Source organism: Loxodonta africana, chromosome 13, assembly GCF_030014295.1.
Source record: "Loxodonta africana isolate mLoxAfr1 chromosome 13, mLoxAfr1.hap2, whole genome shotgun sequence".
Classification (NCBI taxonomy): Eukaryota; Metazoa; Chordata; class Mammalia; order Proboscidea; family Elephantidae; genus Loxodonta; species Loxodonta africana.
The window spans coordinates 84,347,089-84,367,601 of NC_087354.1; positions in this window are offsets into that span (position 1 = coordinate 84,347,089).

The window sequence follows — 20,513 nt, forward strand, 5'->3', positions numbered from 1 at the left end:
TGTGCATGTGAACAAACTCCACTTATCACTAAAGTTTTAACATTTTTGTGTACCCCATATTAGCATTATAGATGTAGCAGGTGATGTTGTTGCACTCTTCGTTCCCTCAACCCACCAGTGTCCACCTGCAATTGAGGTATACATACAGTGCCTGGCAGGCCAACTGACTGCCTCAAAGGTCTGTTTCTCATCTATGATTGAGGGCATTTTTTGATCTTACAGGACTTGGAAGTCCGGGACTGTTGAAGAGTTAAGATCTCAGGGAATAAGACTTGCTGGATAAGTGCCCCAAGCTTCTGTTCTCCAGGGAGATGGTTCCAAGGATGTTCCATATGGTTTCTCAAAAGTTTCCCCACCAGAATGGACCTCAATTGCACACAGTAGTAATGAATTCATTAATGTACCCCCCTCCTTTTTTTTTAAACTTTTCTTCCTTAGCTTTTTCCCTTTCCAACTTGTTCATTCGTTTGGGTCCCTTCATCTTTTGAGGAACCCAAACCAAGCAAAGTACTAATACAAAACGAGGGACATTTATCAAAAATGTTTTCAAATAGCCCTAAAGATACACAGAATTAAATTAAATCAGCTTTTCAATGGTATCCAACATGTGAACCATAATTTATTTCAACAGTTCTTAATCATTCATGGATATACTGTTAATCAAGGAAACAAAATGATCATGTTTATTACTCACCTCCATAAAATTTGTTAGTGGCTCTATGAATATGTTCTGTAAGTGCTTTAGAAGTCAGACAAGACCTAGGGGTTAACCTCTAATGAATATGGTCTAAAATTTATGGGAATAAAATACTTACCATCTTTGATAGCTGACATATCCATGAAAAGTATGTCAATAAACACACATTTAGGGGCTTGACATTTAAAATCTTGCTAGATGGAGGCTGAGCTGTTAGAAGAGAGTGTGCTAATTGATTAGTTAGCAGAACTTGAAGTGAGAAAGTTAAAAAGATGAAAGAGAATGTAGAGAGACCTATCTTGTTAGTTTCTTAAAAATCCCATATCTATCTCTCCAATGCAAAAGCACCCTGGGTTGGTAGTTGCCTTACTTCTTCTGTTCAGTTGCTCTCTCCTCTTCTTGTCTACTGGTCTATACTCTCTGAGTTAATTTCCTATCAGAGCAAATATTACAAATGGAAAAATAAATGGTCAGGATATCTGTGATGTTATTTTTCATCTTGACTAGGCCATGACTCTCAGTATTACGTAATTATCCTCCATTGTGTGATTCGATGTAAGGGGAGTTTCCTTGCAGGTGTGGCCTGCATCCAATATACATGGATGTTCTAGCAAAGCTCTCTTTCTCTTTTTTTTTTGATCCTGCATCTGACTCGTCATCATCTGACTTCTGGTTCTTGAGATGTGAGCCAGCACCCTGCTACCTGAACTGCAGATTTTGGGATTTGCCAGCTCCCACAGCCCCATGACCCAGCAGCCTACTATCTGACCTGTTGATTTTGTATTTGTCAGCCCCCTGCAACCATGTGAGTCAGGAGAAACCTCCAGCCTGACACCTGACCCATGAATTAGGGACTTACCAGCCTTCACAATTGCAAGACCCATTTCCTTGAAACACAATTCAATCTATAACACTACCCTCCCCAGTAAAACCATTATCACTTCCACTGCCCCCTCCAACCGATGAGATTAACTCAGCTGTACCTGAAGAAGCTTAGTCTGTGATATTGCCTGGAGTGGGGCCTGGGGCATTGACTGAGAAAAATGGCTTACGAGACATTGTTGAATGTCCCCTGGGTGCAACCCCATCACCCATTTTTGCTTCTAGACTTATAACTAGGCTTAAGTACCACCGAGCCCAAGAGGTGAAGTACAAAGTGTGACCCAGGAAAAGATGCACTACACTCCAAAATAACTGCTTGATTTTTCTCATATATACAAACAGAAATCTGGGGAATATGTGTGGGAATGGCTATTAAGGATGTGGGGTAATGGTACAAGGAACATCAATTTGGATCAGCCTGAGTTTATTGATAGGGGCCCACTAAGCACAGGTTTTTCATTCGGTGTTCCAGCTCAAGATGTTAGAAAAAGATCTGATGGTTTATTCAGTGGGTTGACTGAAGCATAGATTAAGTGGTGGCCTACACTAAATCAATCTGAAATCCCAGACCTTCCTTGGTACACTGTAGAAAAGGGTATTCAAAGGCTTAGGGAAATTGGCATGTTACAGTAAATCACCAGGTTAGACCCACAGAACCACCCGAGGAGTACCCAGAGGACACAACTTTTGCCACAACAGTGGGGAACAAAGTTGTGAAGGGAGCCCCAGCACCCTCATAGACTGCTGTGATTGCTATTTTGTGTAAGTCAGATTTGACAGTGGGAACTTCCCTAGCTGAATTAAGAGAACTAATTACAATGGGGCTGATTGGACCCTGTGGTAGTAGGGGCCAAGTGGTGGCATTTAATTACCAAAGACAAGGTGGGCATAGTTACTGTGATGGACAGCACAATCAAAGCAGTAATCAGAATAATCTGACTCCTACTGACTTATGGCATTGGCTACTTAGTCATGGTGCCCCTAGGAGTGAGATAAATGGGAAAGCTACTAAATATTTACTTGATCTCCACAAGTGAAAGAATTCTAGGTCAAGTTAATGGCAGTCTAACTTCAATCACCCAGAATAGTCACAGCACTCAATCCCAATTCCCAGGTTTGAGCCAGATAAGACCTATAGCCTTTTGAATGAAGGGGAGGCCAGGTCCCCTTGAGGAAGGATCCAACTACACTATCAAAAATTTATAGTGTTAATCTTTCTCCCAGCCTTCCCCAAAGAGATCTACAGCCTTTTATAAGAGTGACTGTTCATTGGGAAAAGGGAAATAATCAGAATTTTCAGGGATTATGGACACTGGCTCTGAACTAACACTAATTCTAGGAAACCCAAAACTTCACTGTGGCCCACCAGTCAGAGAAGGGACATATGGAGGTCAAGTTATTAATGGATTCTTAGTTCAGATCCATGTCACAGTGGGTCCAGTGGGTCCCCAGACCCATCATGTAGTGATTTCCCCAGTTCCAGAATGCATAATTAGAATAGATATACTCAGCAATTGGCAGAACCATCACACTGGATCCCTGACATTTGGAGTAAGGGCTATTATGGTAGGAAAAGCCAAGTGGAAGCCATTAAAACTGCCCCTACCTAGGAAAATAGTAAACAAAAAAAATACTGCATTCCTAGAAGGACTGCAGAGATTTGTGCCACCATCAAGGATTTGAAGGATCCAGGGGTGGTTTCATATCATATCCCATTAAACTAGCATATTCGACCTGTGCAAAAAAAAAAAAAATGAATTTTGAACAACGACAGTGGATTATTTAAAATTTAGCCAGGGGTGGCTCTAATTGTAGCAGCAGTTAGAGATGTGGTTTCATTGCTTGAGCAAATTAACACAGCTCCTGGTACCTGGTATGCAGCTGTCGATCTGGCTAATGCCTTTTTCTCCATACCTGTATTGAAAGACCACCAGAAGCAGTTTGCCTTCAGCTAGCAAGGCCAGCAATGTACCTTCAGTGTCCTACCTCAGAGGTATATCAACTCTGTAGTCATAATTTAGTCCACAGGAAATTTGATCACTTTTTCCTTCCACAAGACATCACGCTGGTCCATTTTATAAATGGCATTATGCTGATTGCAACTATAAAGGAAAAATATCAATGATTCTAGACTTATTGTTGAGGTATTTGCATGCTAGAGGGTAGGAAATTAATCCAACAAAAATTCAGTCATCTTTCACCTCAGTAAAATTTCTAGGGGTCCATGTCTAGACATTCTTTCTAAAGTGAAGGATAAGTTGTTGCATCTTGCCCCTCTTACAACTAAAAAGGAGGCACAAATCCCAGTGGACCTCTTTGGATTTTGGAGGCAACATATCCCTCCTTAGGTGTGCTACTCCAGCCTATTTATCAAGTGACTCAAAAAGCTGCTATTTTTGATTGGGTCTCAGAACAAGAGAAGGCTATGCAACAGATTCAGGTTGCCTTGAAAGCCACTAGGCCACTTAGGCCATATCATTCAGCTGATCCAAAGGTGCTTAAAGTGTCAGTGACAGATAGAGATGCTGTTTGGAGTCTTTGGCAAGCCCCTACTGGTGAATCTCAGTGCAGAACCTTAGGATTTTGGAGCAAAGCTCTGTCATCCTCTGCAGATAACTACTCTCCTTTTGAGAAGTAGCTGTTGGCTTGTTACTGGGTGTTAGTACAGACTGAACCCTTAACCTTGGGTCATCAAGTCATGATGTGCCTGAACTTCCCATCATGAACTGGGTATTTTCTGACCCACAGAGTCATAAAGCCGAACCTGCACAGCTGCATTCCACTATTAAATGGAAGTGGTATATGTGTGATCATGACCTGAAGGTACAGGTAATTTGCATGAGGAACTTACTAAATGCCCGTGGTCTCCACTCCCCTCATATTACCTGCCCTTTCCAAGTCTCCACCTATGGCTTCATGGGGAGTTCCAAATTATGCAGATTGAGGAAGAGAAAACTCATGCCTGGTTTGCTGATGGTTCTGTGCGATATGCAGGCACCACTAAGAAGTGGACAGCGACAGGACTGCAGCCCCTTTCTGGGACCTCCCTGAAGGACAGTGGTGAAGGGAAATCCTCCCAGTGGGCAGAACTTCTAGTACCTGGTTGTTCACTTTGCTTGGGGGGAGAAATGGCCAGATGTGTGACTATATACTGATTCATGGGTTGTAGCCAATAGTTTGGCTGGATGGTCAGGGACTTAGAAGGAACATGATTGGAAGATTGGTGACAAGGAGGTATGGGGAAGACCTCTCTGAATGGGCCAAAGAAGTGCAGATATTTGTGTCTCATGTGAATGCTAACTAAAGGGTGACCTTGGCAGAGGAGGGTTTTAACAATCAAGTGGTTAGGATGATGTGTTCTGTGGAAACCACTCATCCTGTGGCAGCAAACACAGTTCACAAGTCACTTCCCTGACCAGCACTGAAACTATGATTCTTTATTTGCTTTTTATATCCTAGAAATAATACACATTATTGTACATTTTTCATAAAGAAATATTTAACTAATATAATATATTATGTTCTATTTACAAGATACAAATTTCCATAAAGCATGAAAAAAAAAGTGTCATGTTAGATTTAACTTTTCCAAGAAATTCTAAGTCACACTATATGCCTAGCTTCTAGGTTGGTGGAAAATAAAAAGTATGGTCTCTAGTAACAAAGTGATCCAAAATCCTTTATAATATGTATGACAAGTAAGCATGAAGTGTGATTCATCATATTAACGTCATAAGAATGTATAAGAAGCAAAGTAAATAAATGACAAGTTAAAGAAGACATAACGGATGCTCTGGATATAGGTAGCTGGAGCTCTGCTCTTGCTGGCTTTGCTCAGGAGTCCTTTGCTTGAGATACTGGTACTGAATTAAAAAAAAAAAAAAAAAAAGGAAGAAATAAGGAAAAAGAATTGCTTAATCTGTTCTAGAAGTTCTGGCAACAGGTACATTTTTGTTGTTGTGTGCCATACAGTGGATTCTGACTCATAGTGGCCCCATATGACAGAGTAGAACTGCCCCCATAGGTTTTCCTAGGCTATAATCTTTATAGAAGCAGATTGCCAGGCCTTTTCTCCCACGGAGTGGCAAGTAGGTTCAAACCGCTGACTTTTTGGTTAGCAGCTGAGCACTTAACTCCTGTGCCACCAGGGCTCCTTGGCAATAAGTATACTGAGATATAAAAATATGTGAGTATTCTGCTATAATCTTAACTGAATATATATATATATATATAAAAAATTTTTTTTATATATATCACCCACACCACACCACCCTTGGCCATTGAGTTGATTCTGACTCATAGTGACCCTATAGGACAGAGTAGAACTGCCCATAGAGTTTCCAAGGAGCACCTGGTAGACTCAAACTACTGACCTTTTTTGGTTAGCAGCCATAGCTCTTAACCACTACGCCACCAGGGTTTCTAAATATATATATATATATATATATATATATATAAACTTGTGCTAAATATCTCCTCTATCTGAAGAACTCGTATATTATTTTAGGTGTAAGCCATAATAAATTAGATTCATTTCACATTTCTTAGCTCAGCATGGCCTATGAAACTTTGATAATGTGGCAACCAAACAAGTTTGGCTTACTTTGTAGTTGTTACCTATTTTCTGAACAAAAAATTACACAGAGAACATTTTGACTCTACAGAGCTATATTTCTCTGTAATTATAGTCCTTTATCTTGCTTGGCTGAGGAAGTGTGAAAAAGAAACTGCTCTGCATGTACAAAGATAAACTAAGGATGTACACCAATAGGAAGGTATGGTGAATATTAATGGAATAGCTGGATATAAAAAACTATTCTCTATTTAATTACATATGCTGTGAAATAATAAAATGGTTACAAACTAGAGTTGACATCTTTGGTGTTGTGCATCTTAAAAGCATCACTTGCTCTTTTTCCATTTAGTTTTTAAGTGAAATGAATTAATGTTAAAAATATTTGAACTTCAAAAGCCAACCTCTACTATGATACCAAGTTACCTGAGATTTCCATCATGGACCAGGTGCTATGTGAGTCACTGAGCCATAAACCTGGTGAGCATTCCATCATTAAGTGGAGGTTGCAAACATTAGATGACGCTCAAACAGGCACCGAAGGCACAAGTACATAGTATGAGTGGTGGTTGAGATTCCTATGGCACAGCTCCTAATGGCTCCGGGATGCTCTTGACATGGTACTAGCTACATGGGGAGGGAGAAGGCAGAAAATACAGCAGCAGAAAAGTCCATTTATAGAGCAGCTGGGAACATGATTTGCAGCAGGAGCAGAAACCAACCATTTTATGGAGCAGTCTTTCCCAAAGTGTGCTCCATGGAACGCTAGATCTATGGCTGCTAACTGATGTTACACACACACACAGAAACACAGATAAGTTTGAAAAACATCGGGTTAAACAAACTTAGGTTTATTATTGGATCTTGCGTCTTCACGAATGTCCCCAGGTAGCGCAATTGGTTTGCACTTGGCTGCTAACCAAAAGGTTAACAGTTTGAACCCACCCAGCGGTTCCACAGAAGAAAGGCCTGACAATCTGCTTCTGTAAAGATTACAGCCAGGAAAATCCTATGAAGAAGTTCTACGTTGTAACACATGGGGTCACCACAAGTCAGAATGGACTCGACATCAGCAGTTTTGGTTTGGTTTGGGGTTTGGTTTTGCATCTTTACATAGTTTTTCCTTACCTCTGGGATTTTCACTCTAAGCCTGATCATGTTACCAACTAGTTACCACAAAAAAATTTAACTAGTACATCTAAGGAGGGTGTTTGTCACCTTTCCCCTATCTGAGGCTGTTGGGACATCATTATTATTCCTATTTTTTTCAAAATCGGCACTAAAAGACAGAGACATAGCTCCACAAGTGCATGTTTGTTCCAGGTACAGAATACGTGTATATCCCGAGCACATCTCTGGTTATGCCAAGCCTGCAGGGCTATTTCTCAAGGAAAAGCGGTAAGGAGACCAAATGCCAAGAATTTGTGCTCCAATTGACGAAAACTGCAGTGTCCAATATAGAACCACTAGCCACATGTGGCTATTTGTATTTAAATTCTAATTAAATTAGATTAGTAAAAAACATACTTCCACACTCACACTAGCCATGTTTTAAGTGTTTGATAGCCATACGTGGCCAGTGGGTACTGCACTGGACAGCACAACACAGTGAATTTCCATTGTCACAGAAAGCTCTATTGAACAGCACTGGACTAGTGTTACACACATGTGCACACACACACACACACAGCTTCCTTCCGGAAGGGAGCTCACTAAATCACAGGAACCTGCAGAATTTCTCAGAAACACCCTAACTTTTACAGTATCCACTCCTCTAACTGGTCTCACTTCAATCACGCTGCTAGCTGCAAATAGGAAAAATAAAATATCCTTCGTTACAGTTTCTAGCTCTTCTTGCCTTCCCAAACTAAAATATCAAACACACCTCTCTCTCTCTCTCTCTCTCTCACTCACACACACACACACACACACACACACACACACACTTACATTCCTTTTTTCCAAGTAGAAGATAAAAGACTGATTTACCAAAGAATTTGTGAAGGTTAGGACTGTCCTGCTTTGTGTGTCTTCATTATTCCAATCAATTTTTGACTCTCCCAAAACTAGTTTCCTTTGGGTTCCAACTTATTGGATATACTTTAAGAGCAAGATACAGCATCAGCCTTTGGAGAACTGACCAACAGAAGTTCTACCCTGAGATAACAAGAATCAGTTGGACAGTCCCCAAACCACCAGGAAGCTTGCTGTCCTTACGATTTATCTCCTTGTTGATGAGCTACATACTATGGACCAATTGAGCGCATTCAAAAAGTTGACGACCTTATAATCTTACATGCTTAGGGTTATTCCTCTCTTTTATGCTCTGTCTGATTAACATGGTTTATATTTGATTAACATTTCCAAAGGGAGTTGGTGTCAATAACAAGTCAAGGGTGAGAGATTCCAATGGCACCTCAGGTCAAAAACAAGGCAAAATCAAAGTTCAGAGGATCAGTTGAGATTTCAAACCACTAATTCCCAAATCTGGCTGTACACCAGCAACACTCTGAAGTTTTAAAAAATGCCAATGCCTGGGTCCTACCACCAAAGGCACTGATGAAATTGGCCTGGGGAATCAGGGTTATTGAAAATCTCACCAGGTTATTTTAATGTACAGGCAAGGTTCAAAACTATTGTTTTAGAAAATATCTGTGTTCCATCCTCTAGAGAAGGGTTTGGCAAGCTATAGCCCACAGGCTAAATACAGCCCACCATCTGAAGGCCCACGTGTCTATTATTGTCTGTGACTGCTTCTCTGACAACAACAGTAGAGTTAAGTAGTTGTGACAGAGACCATATGGCTCAAAAAACCTAAAATAGTTACTATCTTACATTTACAGAAAAAGTTTGCTGACCCCTGCCCTACAGCAGAGTTTCTCAAAATATAGTCCTGTTATCAGCAGATGAGTACTTCCCGGGAACTTGTTAGAAATGCAAATTCTCAGGACTCATTCTAGACCAACAGAATCAGAAACTCTGGTGATGTGACCCAACAATCTGTATTGTGATGCACACTAGAACAGCAGTTCTCAAACTCCAATGTCTATCAGAATTACCTGGAGGGCTCATTAAACCACGCCTAGAGGTTTTTTTGGGTTAGCTGAGCCCCACCCATGCTGTTTCTGATGCAGTAGATATAAGGGATACTCAAGATTTTGGATTTCTAACAAATTCCCAGGTGAAGCTGATGCTGCTGGGCAGAAGCAACACAGCTTTGAGAACCATCACCCTCGAGATTCTGATTTATTTGATCTTGGGTGAGGTCTATTTATAAAAACTACTCAGAAGATTCAGAGACTCCGAAAGTTGCTCTTGAAGGTAGAGTAGCTAAAGTGAAAGGAAGAAATGATGAAGTACAAGAGGTGAACAGGAGATTTCAAAAGGTGGCTTGAGAAGACAAAGTATTATAATGAAATGTGCAAAGACCTGGAAATAGAAAACAAAAGGGAAGATATTCTTGGCATTTCTCAAGCTGAAAAAAATGAAGAAAAAAATCAAGCCTGCAATATTGAAGGATTCTATGAGGAAAATACTAAACAATGCAGGAAGCATCAAGAGAAGACGGAAGGAGATAGGAGATAGGTTGACACAGGGCTGCAACAATGGGCTTAAGCATAAAAACAATTGTGAGGATGGTGCAGGAGCGGGCAGTGTTTTGTTCTGTGGTACATAGAGTTGCTATGAGTCAGAACCGACTCAACGGCATCTAACAACAGCAATAACTCAGATGATTATAATGGGTTTCCAGGATTGAAAACTACTGTTTTAGATAGTTGGTGTGTCTCTGAGTTCAAAGCGGCAGGTGATACAGAATCAAATAGTGAAGTCACTGAAATCAAAGCTATCACCACACTGGTCTCGGGCTCTGTATTAAATGCTGAGAATAGAATGATTCCTGCCTTCATGGACCATACATTGAAAGGGAGGAGGCAGACAAAACATTATGAAACATGTAATTACAAACTGTCATAAGTGTTTTGGAACAGACATAATAGGAATTTTAAATCATATAACCAGGAGCTTGATTTTTTATCATTTTATTTTTGTGAACTTAAGGTGTGCATCTTAACTTGACCATCCTAACCTTATTTTGCCATATCTTTATCTTCACCTCCTACCAGAAGGTTTCCAGGGAACTAACTGAGTGGTGCAAATGATTAAGCACTTGACTACTAGCAGAAAGTTTGTCAGCTTGAATCCACCAAAAGGTGCCTTGGAAGGCATGCCTGGCAATCTACTTCCAAAAAGTCACAGCCTTGAAAACCCTGTAAAGCACAATTCTACTCTGCGCACATCAGGTCAACAAGAGCTGGAATCAGGGGCAGATTAACTAGTAAGCACAGTACGCACCGCCTATGGTAAGAAGTTATGCACGGGCCGAATCGTGCTTATTTACTAATCTGTAGTGCACAATTTCACATGGGTTTCACAACGTCAGGCTTAACTATGCTTATTTACTAATCTGTGCTGCGAAATTTCACATGGGGTGTGAAACTGTGCACTGCAGATTAGTAAATAAACACAATTAAGCCCATGCAAACCTTTCTTATTGAGTAATCTATCCCTGGTTGAAACTGACTGGATGGCAACCAATAACAACAATCTTCTAGGTTAGTGAGGAACCAAACTGTACTTACTTCCATGATGCTTTTTATATTTGAAGCCCGGCTTAATTTATTTTGAGTCTAAACCTGGGAATGTGTACAAATTTGTCTGACTATAGTAGGCCAATTTCAGAGTAATATATTCTTACTGAGTAACTTGTCCTGAATGCAGCTTAGAATGATATACCATTGCTGTGTGTGTTTTCTGCTTTAATTGTCAGATAATTTAACCCTTGATGTACTTATTTTCCCCTAAAAGACTCTTAGAAAGTAGTCACTGACGAGTCCATAGGTTATTTTCTTGAACCCAATCTTCCTTAGTATATACAGCTTTTTTTTTCAGGAGATAAAATTTTGATACACTAAAGCAACCCTATTTGTAGGACTTCACCACAACCCCAAACATCCACCATTTCACTTCCTTTTCTGTCTGCAAAAAGCAAAATATGCTCAAGAATATGGTTCTGCATTACAGAAAGTATGTACGATCATTTTGAAAACTGCCTGAAGGAGTTGGAAATGTGCTAGAAAACGGCCCTTCATCTAACCAAGCCTTTCTACATAATTGGCACAACATGATCCAATCTTTTCGGGAGGCAGAGTATTCTGCTCTTATTGTCCATTGTTATGCTCTAGCACCTTCCTGAAAACTTTCTGAAGTTTAGTGTTGGAGTAACAGCAACGTTATGTCAGACACTTAATAATATTTGCTTCCTTTCTGTACGTTAGCAACAACTCTAAGTAGAGTCAACCATAATCAATAACAGGCCTAGAGGTATAGAGTTCTAGGAAAATTAGACTTGATAGATCTAAAGATATCACACTCAAGAAAAAGACTTTTAGTAAAAATCTAAAATAACAGAGCACTGCCCTGGAAAGCTATTCATAGAATTCAGGGGTGAAAGTAGTACTAGAAATTACCTGGATATGAAGAACAGGGCATCAGGGTTGGAGGAAGACTCATTAACAACCTGCGTTATGCAGATGACAGAACCTTGCTTGCTGAAAGCGAACAGGACCTGAAGCACTTACTAATGAAGATCAAAGACCACAGCCTTCTGTATGGATTACACCTCAACATAAAGAAAACAAAAATCCTCACAACTGGACCAATGAGCGACATCATGATAAACGGAGAAAAGACTGAAGTTGTCAAGGATTTCATTTCACTTGGATCCACAATCGACAGCCATGGAAGCAGCAGTCAAGAAATCAAAAGACACATTGCATTGGGTAACTCTGCTGCAAAGGACCTCTTCAAAGTGTTGAAGAGCAAAGACGTCACCCTGAAGACTAAGGTGCGCCTGACTCAAGCCATGGTATTTTCAATCACATCATATGCATGTGAAAGCTGGACAAGGAATAAGGAAGACTGAAGAAGAGTTGACGCCTTTGAATTGTGGTATTGGCGAAGAATATTGAATATACCATGGACTGCCAAAAGAACGAACAAATCTGTTCTGGAAGAAGTGCAACCTGAATGCTCCTTAGAGGCAAGGATGGTGAGACTGCGTCTTACATACTTTGGATGTGTTGTCAGGAGGGATCAGTCCCTGGAGAAGGACATCATCCTTGGCAGAGTACAGGGTCAGCGGAAAAGAGGAAGACCCTCAACGAGGTGGATTGACACGGTGGCTGCAACAATGAGCTCAAGAATAACAACGATTGTAAGGATGGCTCAGGACCGGGCAGTGTTTCATTCTGTTGTGCATAGGGTCACTATGAGTCGGAACCAACTCGACGGCACTTAACAACAATGACAACATCTACATGCTTTTCCAGCACAGTAGACTATACAATTGTCCTATTCAAAATGGCCAATACCAGTCTATTTCAGCTCACTAATGCCTAGGATATCAATGTTTATGCGTTCCATTTCATTTTTGATGACTTCCAATTTTCCTAGATTCACACTTCGTACATTTCATGTTCCAATTGTTAACGGGTATTTGCAACTGTTTCTTCTCATTTTGAGCCATGCCACATCAGCAAATGAAGGTCCCGAAAGCTTAACTGCATCCATGTCATTAAGGTTGACTCTATTTTGAGGAGGCAGCTCTTCCTCAGTCTTCTTTTGAGTGCCTTCCAACATGGAGGGCTCATCTTCCAGCACTATATCAGACAATGTTCTGCTGCTATTCGTAAGGTTTTCACTAGCCAATGCTTTTCAGAAGTAGACTGCTCAGTCCTTCTTCCTAGTCTGTCTTAGTCTGGAAGCTCAGCTGAAACCTGTCCTCCATGGGCATAGGCAAAAAACAAGGCTCCAGGAATTGACAGACTATCAATTGAGATGTTTCAACAAACAGATGCAGTGCTAGAGGTGCTCACTCCTCTATGCCAAGAAATATGGAAGAGTGCTTCCTGGCCAACTTACTGGAAGAGATCCATATTTATGCCTATTCCAAAGAAAAGTGCTCCAACCAAATGCAGAAATTATAGAACAATATCATTAATACAAATGCAAGCAAAATTTTGCTGAAGATCATTCAAAAATGGCTGCAGCAGTATATAGACAGTGAAATGCCAGAAATTCAGGCTGGTTTCAGAAGAGGGCGTGGAACCAGGGATACCATTGCTGATGTCAGATGGTTCCTGGCTGAAATCAGAGAATACTGGAAGGATATTTACCTGTGTTTTGTTGACTAAGCAAAGGCATTCAACTATGTGGATCATAACGAATTATGGATAATGTTGTGAAGAAGGGGAATTCCAGGACACTTAATTGTGCTCATGAGGAACCTTTACATAGATTTAGAGGCAGTTGTTCAGACAGAACAAGGGGATATTGATTGGTTTAATGTTAGGAAAGGTGTATGTCAGGGTTTATCTTTTCACCATACCTATTCAATTCGTATGCTGGTCAAACAATCTGAGCAGCTGGACTATATGAAGAACAATGGGGCATCAGGATTGGAAGAAGACCCATTAAAAGCCTGTGTTATGCAGATGATACAACCTTGTCTCCTGAAATTGAAGAGGACTTGAAGCACTTACTAATGAAGATCAAAGACAAGAGCCTTCGGTATGGATTGCACCTCAACATAAAGAAAGCAAAAGTCCTCGCAGCTGAACCAATAAGCAACATCATGATAAACAGAGAAAATACTGAAGTTGTCAAGGATTTCATTTTACTTGGATCAACCATCAACAGCTATGGAAGCAGCAGTCAAGAAATCAAATGACACATTGCTTTGAGTAAGTCTGCTGCAAAGGACCTCTTTAAAGTGTTGAAAAGCAAAGAAGTCACCTTGAAGACTCAGGTGTGCCTGATCCAAGCCATGGTATTTTCAACTGCATCATATGCATGTGAAAGCTGGACAATGAATAAGGAAGACCAAAGAAAAATTGACGCCTTTGAATTGTGATGTTGGCGAAGAATATTGAATATGCCATGGACTGCCAAAAGAATGAACAAATCTGTCTTAGAAGAAGTACAACCAGAATGCTCCTAAAAAGCAAGGATGGTGAGACTGTGTCTTATATACCCTGGACATTTTGTCAGGAGGGATCAGTGCCTGGAGAAAGACATCGTGCTTGGCAAAGTACAGGGTCAGCAGAAAAGAGGAAGACCCTCAGTGAGGTGGATTGACACAGTGGCTGCAACAACGAGCTCAAGCATAACAATGATTGTAAGGATGGTGCAGGACTGGGCAGCGTTTCATTCTGTTGTGCGTGGGGTCGCTGTGAGTCGGAACATACTCAACGGCACCTAAGAACAGTGACAACATGTTTTACTGAGAGAAAAACTGAGCCCCTAAATAGTAAACAACTCACGTAAGTTCTTAATGGAAGCCTCAAATATTTCAAGTATTTTCCACATTCCTGAGGTTGCTCACAGCATGGAAAGGATCACTGAATGCTATATGTGTCCACTATCTATGAAAGCAAGCTGTCATTTTTAATTTACACTCAGTGACAAGAGCTATTACCCATGGAGTTAGTCATAAGAGTGCTATGGACTCCCTGCCTATTAACAGAGATGGAAACCAAACCGGCATATGGAGTCAAAAGACACCCAAAGACCAAGAGTGGGCATTTGGTCACCTGCAGTTCATGCAGTGCAATCACAAAGGAGCAGTCAGTGTGTGTCGTCGACTAATTACTAGATTTAAGTGTTGGTAGCAATGAAAGACATACTTTTCTTCTGTTAGCCTCAGATACAAGCAAACCAGTACTTAAGCCATCATCACTGTTAGGCCAACCCAAAGTACCCTGGAATACTCTACATTTTTATACTTTCTTAGCAATATCGTCAATGGCAACTCACCTAGGATAGATTCCGGGCATAGGACTCCTCCCCTTGCCCCCATGGAGGAAGAAGTCTAACCTGAATGTCACTATGATGACAGAGCCATATTAGGAAACAGCTGACAAATGCCCCACTATCACTGTAGAGTGCACAAAATAAAGACTCCTGCCTCATGGAGTCTACATTCTAGAAGGAGTAGACAAATAATAAAGACAATAAGTAAATAAATCATATAGTACACTAGAAGACTATAAGTGCTGGAAAAAAAGAAAGAGTACAACAAAGTAAAGAGGATCAGAAGTGGCAAGGTGGATCAGATTACGATTTTAAATGGAGTGGTCAGTGTGCGTCCAATGAGAAGGTGACATATGAACAGAGAATTGAAGAACATTGGGAAGTTAGGCATGTGACTACGAGGAAAGAAGATTATAAACAAAGAAATAGCCAAAAGAAAGGCCTTAAGGTAAAATATTTCTTGGCTCTTGTGGGCCATTTCGGATCCACTCAATCCCAATCTTACTCCTTCCACTGCTGTAGTATCACTTCCTCACTGGCTTCCATCAGCTTCACCTGCCACACAATTCTCAGTTTCTACCCTAGAACTTCTCTAACTAGAGGGAGCTTAACACCCATGCATGCTCAATCCAAAAGTATAGGGAAGTTATGCCCAAGGGGTTACCTCTGACCATTAGAGGGTGGAGCCAATGGACAAATCTTTCCCCCTTTACACCCAGGTAGGCATTTCTAAGATGCATGCCATAAGGCTGCTCACAGAATCCTTTTATTGCCTTGTATTGGCTTTCCCTCCTTCCCTATTTCACTGTCTCTGTTCTTCCCTTCTCCCTGAAATCATTCCCAAATAACTACCTGCATGCAAGCCTTTATTACCAACTCTGCTTTCAGGACAATCCAAGCTAAGGAGCAGGCCTGGAGTTTCCAAGGAACAAGAGGGAGGACAGAAAGCCTGGAGCTGAGAAAGAGGGTAGTAGAAAGGAGATAAGAGTGATAACAGGAGCCACATCATGTAGGACCTTGTAGGCACTGTAAGAACTTTTACTCTGAGTGAAGTGGAAATCCAATGAAGGATTTTGGGCAATGGAGTGAGATACTGACTTACATTGAAGAGAATGTGTTAAGAATGGGCTGTGGGGGGCAAAGGTAGAAGGAGGGGCACATTTAGGAAGATACTGCAAGGATTTATGGGAAAGATGATAGTGGAGTAGGCCAGGTTGTTAGCAGTAGAGATATGAAAAGAGGCCACATAAGTATGGCCAAAAGATCGTCTGTGAGATCTGAAAGGAATAGAGGAGTCAAGGAAGACTTTGGAGGTTTTGGCTTGAATGACCAAAACAACGGACTGGCCATTAATTGAGATGGAGAAGGTGAATTCATTTGGAGAAATGACCCAGAAGTCAGTTTTTTATATGTGAGTTTGAAATGTCTATTTGACACTCAGAAGTGGGTACTGAGCTGAATACACAAGTCTGCAATTTGGGAGGTTGAGCTGATGATATATGTTTTAGGGAGCCAGTGGCACAAAGAGAGTGTTTAAAGCCATGCGACTGAGTGAAGTTACCAAAGGTGTGGGTGTAAACCTTGGAGAAAAGGGGCCCTTGGACTATGCTATGCTGTATTCTAATATTAAGTTGTCAGGGATCTGAGGAGAAGCCAGTAAAGCAGGCTGAGAAAAGTAGACTGAGCCATTGAGTTATTAGCAAAAGTAAGATTAAGATGTCCTCAGATCAAACCAAAAATGGGTATCAAGCAGGCAGGATTGAATAGCTGGATCAAGTGAGGTGAGGACTGAGAAGTGACCACAGGCTTCAGCAATGTGGGAATTTGGGGTGACCTTTCCAAGATCCATTTTGGTGGAGTGATAGTGGTGAAAGCCTGATTGAGTTTAATAGCAGATACGAGTATTGGAGTCAATGAGCGCAAGGGCAATTCTTTCTAGAAGACTGCAGCAAAGTAGAGCAAGAAAAGAAGTGGGGTGATACGTGATAGGGAAGTAGGTTCAAGAGAAGGTTCATGTTTCATTTGTTTTAAGATGGGCGTATTTAACAGCCCCTTTGTATAAAAAAATCCTGTTGCGGTCAAGTCTATTCCAACTCATAGCAATCCTATAGGACGGATTAAAGCTACCCCACAGGGTTTCCGAGGATTGGCTGGCAGATTCAAAATACTGACTTTTTGGTTATCAGCTGAGCCCTTAACCACTGTGCCACCAGGGCTCTGTACCTTTGTATAGTGACAAGAATAATCCAACAAAAAGGGAAAACAATGTATGAGAGATTTAAAACATATATATGCATATATATATTACATATATACTGGAGTATTTATCGTTGGTTAAGCAATAGAGGCTCAGGACAAGAGTAAAAAAAAAAAAGAGTACAGATGGCAAATCCCTGCTATTTCCCCCCCCTTCTCTTTCGAACACTGCCTCCTTTCGTCTCCTCCGGGATTTGCATACACATATCTATCCACAACACATACACTCAACAAACCTTTGGTTGCCTTTGGATGGTATGTACACATCACAGGAAGAGGTCAGTAAAGGATTTCTAACTGGCCTTGGGACATCTTAGGCAGGGCATTCCAGGTTCTTGGCAGTCCAGAGTATGGTCTAGAAGGGGAGGGAAGATGAGCTTTGGGTGGGCATGTCCATTTGGTCATGAGCACACCTTACTCCGTGGAAAGAAATGCAACCAAAGACGGGCCAAAACAGGGACACTTATAGAGTAGGGGCCCAAAGCAGAAGGCTCTGTCCTAGTGGAGGAATTAGTTTTACACAGTTAGTCTATGAAAGGAGACAGAGGTTGAAAATCAGTAGATGTAGTGATAGGAGTCTATGGAAGTTCTGTTTTAATTGCTCCAGGTTTCTGCTTAAGAAGGAGGCAAGGTAGTCATTAGAGTGTGAAGCTAAAGAAGAAGATGCAGAGGGCACGAGCATATAGGAGCAGTTGAGAAATAGTCATCTAATGATGGGAGGGTCCATGGACTGGGCAAGCACAGAGCGTTGATGGGCAGCATTAAGACCTTACTTATTAAGACCTCACAAATTTAAATTGAGACCAGTGTGGTTGTCTGGTTTATCTCCAGTTTCATTAACTTACATGGATGTAAAAGTAGGGGAAATTTGGACTTAAATAAGGCTGTGCTTTTGTGACAACCTGAGAAAGGGGCTAATGGAGCTCCGTTGTGTATGAAATATAATTATCCTGGTTATTCTTGGGTTTTAAGCCAGGAGTGAAGGGAATCACAGGGGCGAGGGGCATAATAATAAGACCAAGTATTTGGAGGTCCATGAGGAGTGAAAGATTGCTGGAACTCGGGTAGTAGACAGAGTTAGCTAGAAATATAGAAACAGTACTCAGAAAGTGGGCGACATGAAACTCAGATTATGGAGACGCTGCATTTAGTAGTAACGACAAAGTCAGAGTTTGACCATAGCAGTGAATGGCTGAGGTAGATGAAGGACAGGATCATTGGAGAATGGGAGTTCAAGGAACAGAGAGCACAGGTGTGGGAACAATCACCCATGTGTATATTGAAATTCCTAAGAATTAATTCAGAATTACTGTTAGAGAGAATGACAATCGACCAGAAGTTAATTACTGTTGAGAAATGAGGAGTAATGGCCTGAAGATAAGTAGATGAAAGCAAACCTGAGGGGCAGAAGGTCAGATCATCTGGTAGTGTGAAATTTAAAACTGGTAGGTTTAAGGGACCCAAAACCCAAACCCACTGCCGTCGAGTCGGTTCCGACTCATAGCGACCCTATGGGACAGAGTAGAACTGCCCCATAGAGTTTCCAGAGAGCGCCTGGTGGATTTGAACTGCCAATCTCTTGGTTAGCAGCTGTAGCACTTAACCACTACGCCACCAGGGTTTCCATTTTGTTGATGATGGACCACAAATTGGAGAGGACTCAGCAGAAAAGTTAAGAATTGGGAGCTGTAGAAAAGGCAACAAAAAAATTACATGCAAAGCCTTTAGGGGAGTAGAGAGGAATGAAAGAGGGTGATCTGGGAGTCCGGGGTCTTTCGTGATGTCTTTATACACAAGGTGAGAGAGCACAATGAATAATAAAAGTATCTCCCCTATATCCATCGCCCAGAGTTAATTACAATGCCGATACCTCTGCTTCACTTATCTCTCTATTGTTGAAACATTTTAAATCAAATGCCAACCCATGTGCTATTTCACCCTTACAAACTTCAGCATGTGTCCCCAGAAAAAAAATACAGACTTTTTTTAGTCACTGTATCAGCATAATCACGCCTACAAATCACTTCCCTCAAAACAGCTAGGGCTATTTGAATATGATGATGAATGCTAGACAGGATGAATGCTTAAGTCTTTCCCTTTAGTTATCAATTTTCAAGTTAATGGGTTCTCTAGCTATTTCAAATGCTCACAATAAGAATTTTTATTTAAGGATTTTTTTTGGTGGGGGGAGCAATCTCTTTTTATTAGTGTCATTGTGAATTTCTGGGTTTTCTATTCGATATCTTTGAGTCACTTGCAATCTTTTTTATTTTATTTTATTTTAATTTTTGATGCTCAAATTGTCCCATCTTTGGCCAGAGGCAGCCCTTTCATTTTGCATTCTGTGTCTTTTTTCCGTGACTTTACTAGTCTTTGAAAGCATCCCTTGCTGTTAGGTATGAGATGCCCCAGGATTATATTACGTATTTCTTGTCCTAGATCTAGAATGAGCCATTCTTCCAAAGCAGGCTGAATTTACTTCAGAAGAAATGAGCTCTTCAGACACAATCCAATTGCTAGGGAAGCTAGCTCACTGCTACCTTATCATTGCTTCTAGGTCTTTTCTGTGGTCGGAGATTAGAAATATGTATTTATAGGAAAAAAAATCATGTGCTCCTATTTCTAAATCAAATTTAACATAACAAAATTTTTGCATAATGTATTTGTACTTGTATCTTTTTTCTATTACACTGAAAATCTTGGTCCCCAGTAATATTAACATAAATATTTTTTGCTTTATTCCACAATATAGGTATGATTATTTTAAAATAATTCTACCAGTATTACTACTAACAGTCTACTGAACGAAGTTTCAGAATTCTTTATAGCTCTATACATCTTTAGAATATATAACCTTAGAACATACATGTCTATAGAATATACCTTGGATGTATCATCAAAATATTAAGTTCAGAAGGCATTTGCGATAATCCTTTCCTCTGAGTGACTTTGTCTCCAACTTGCTTTGCGTTCAGGCTCATTCATTTTAGTTGTTTTCACTTTTTAAGTATTACTTTAATTTTTTTAACTTGTGAATATGTACATCACTTACATAATTCTGAAGTTGAAACTATGTAACGTGATCTATTCAGATGAGACTCATTTCCATCCGTCCTTTATCTTTACCTGTTTCCTCCCTCCTATATAGGCTATTTATGTTAGTTTTTAGTTTATCCTTTCAATGTGTCCTTTTGCAATATAAGCAAATATATAAGTGTGCACACACACATAGTC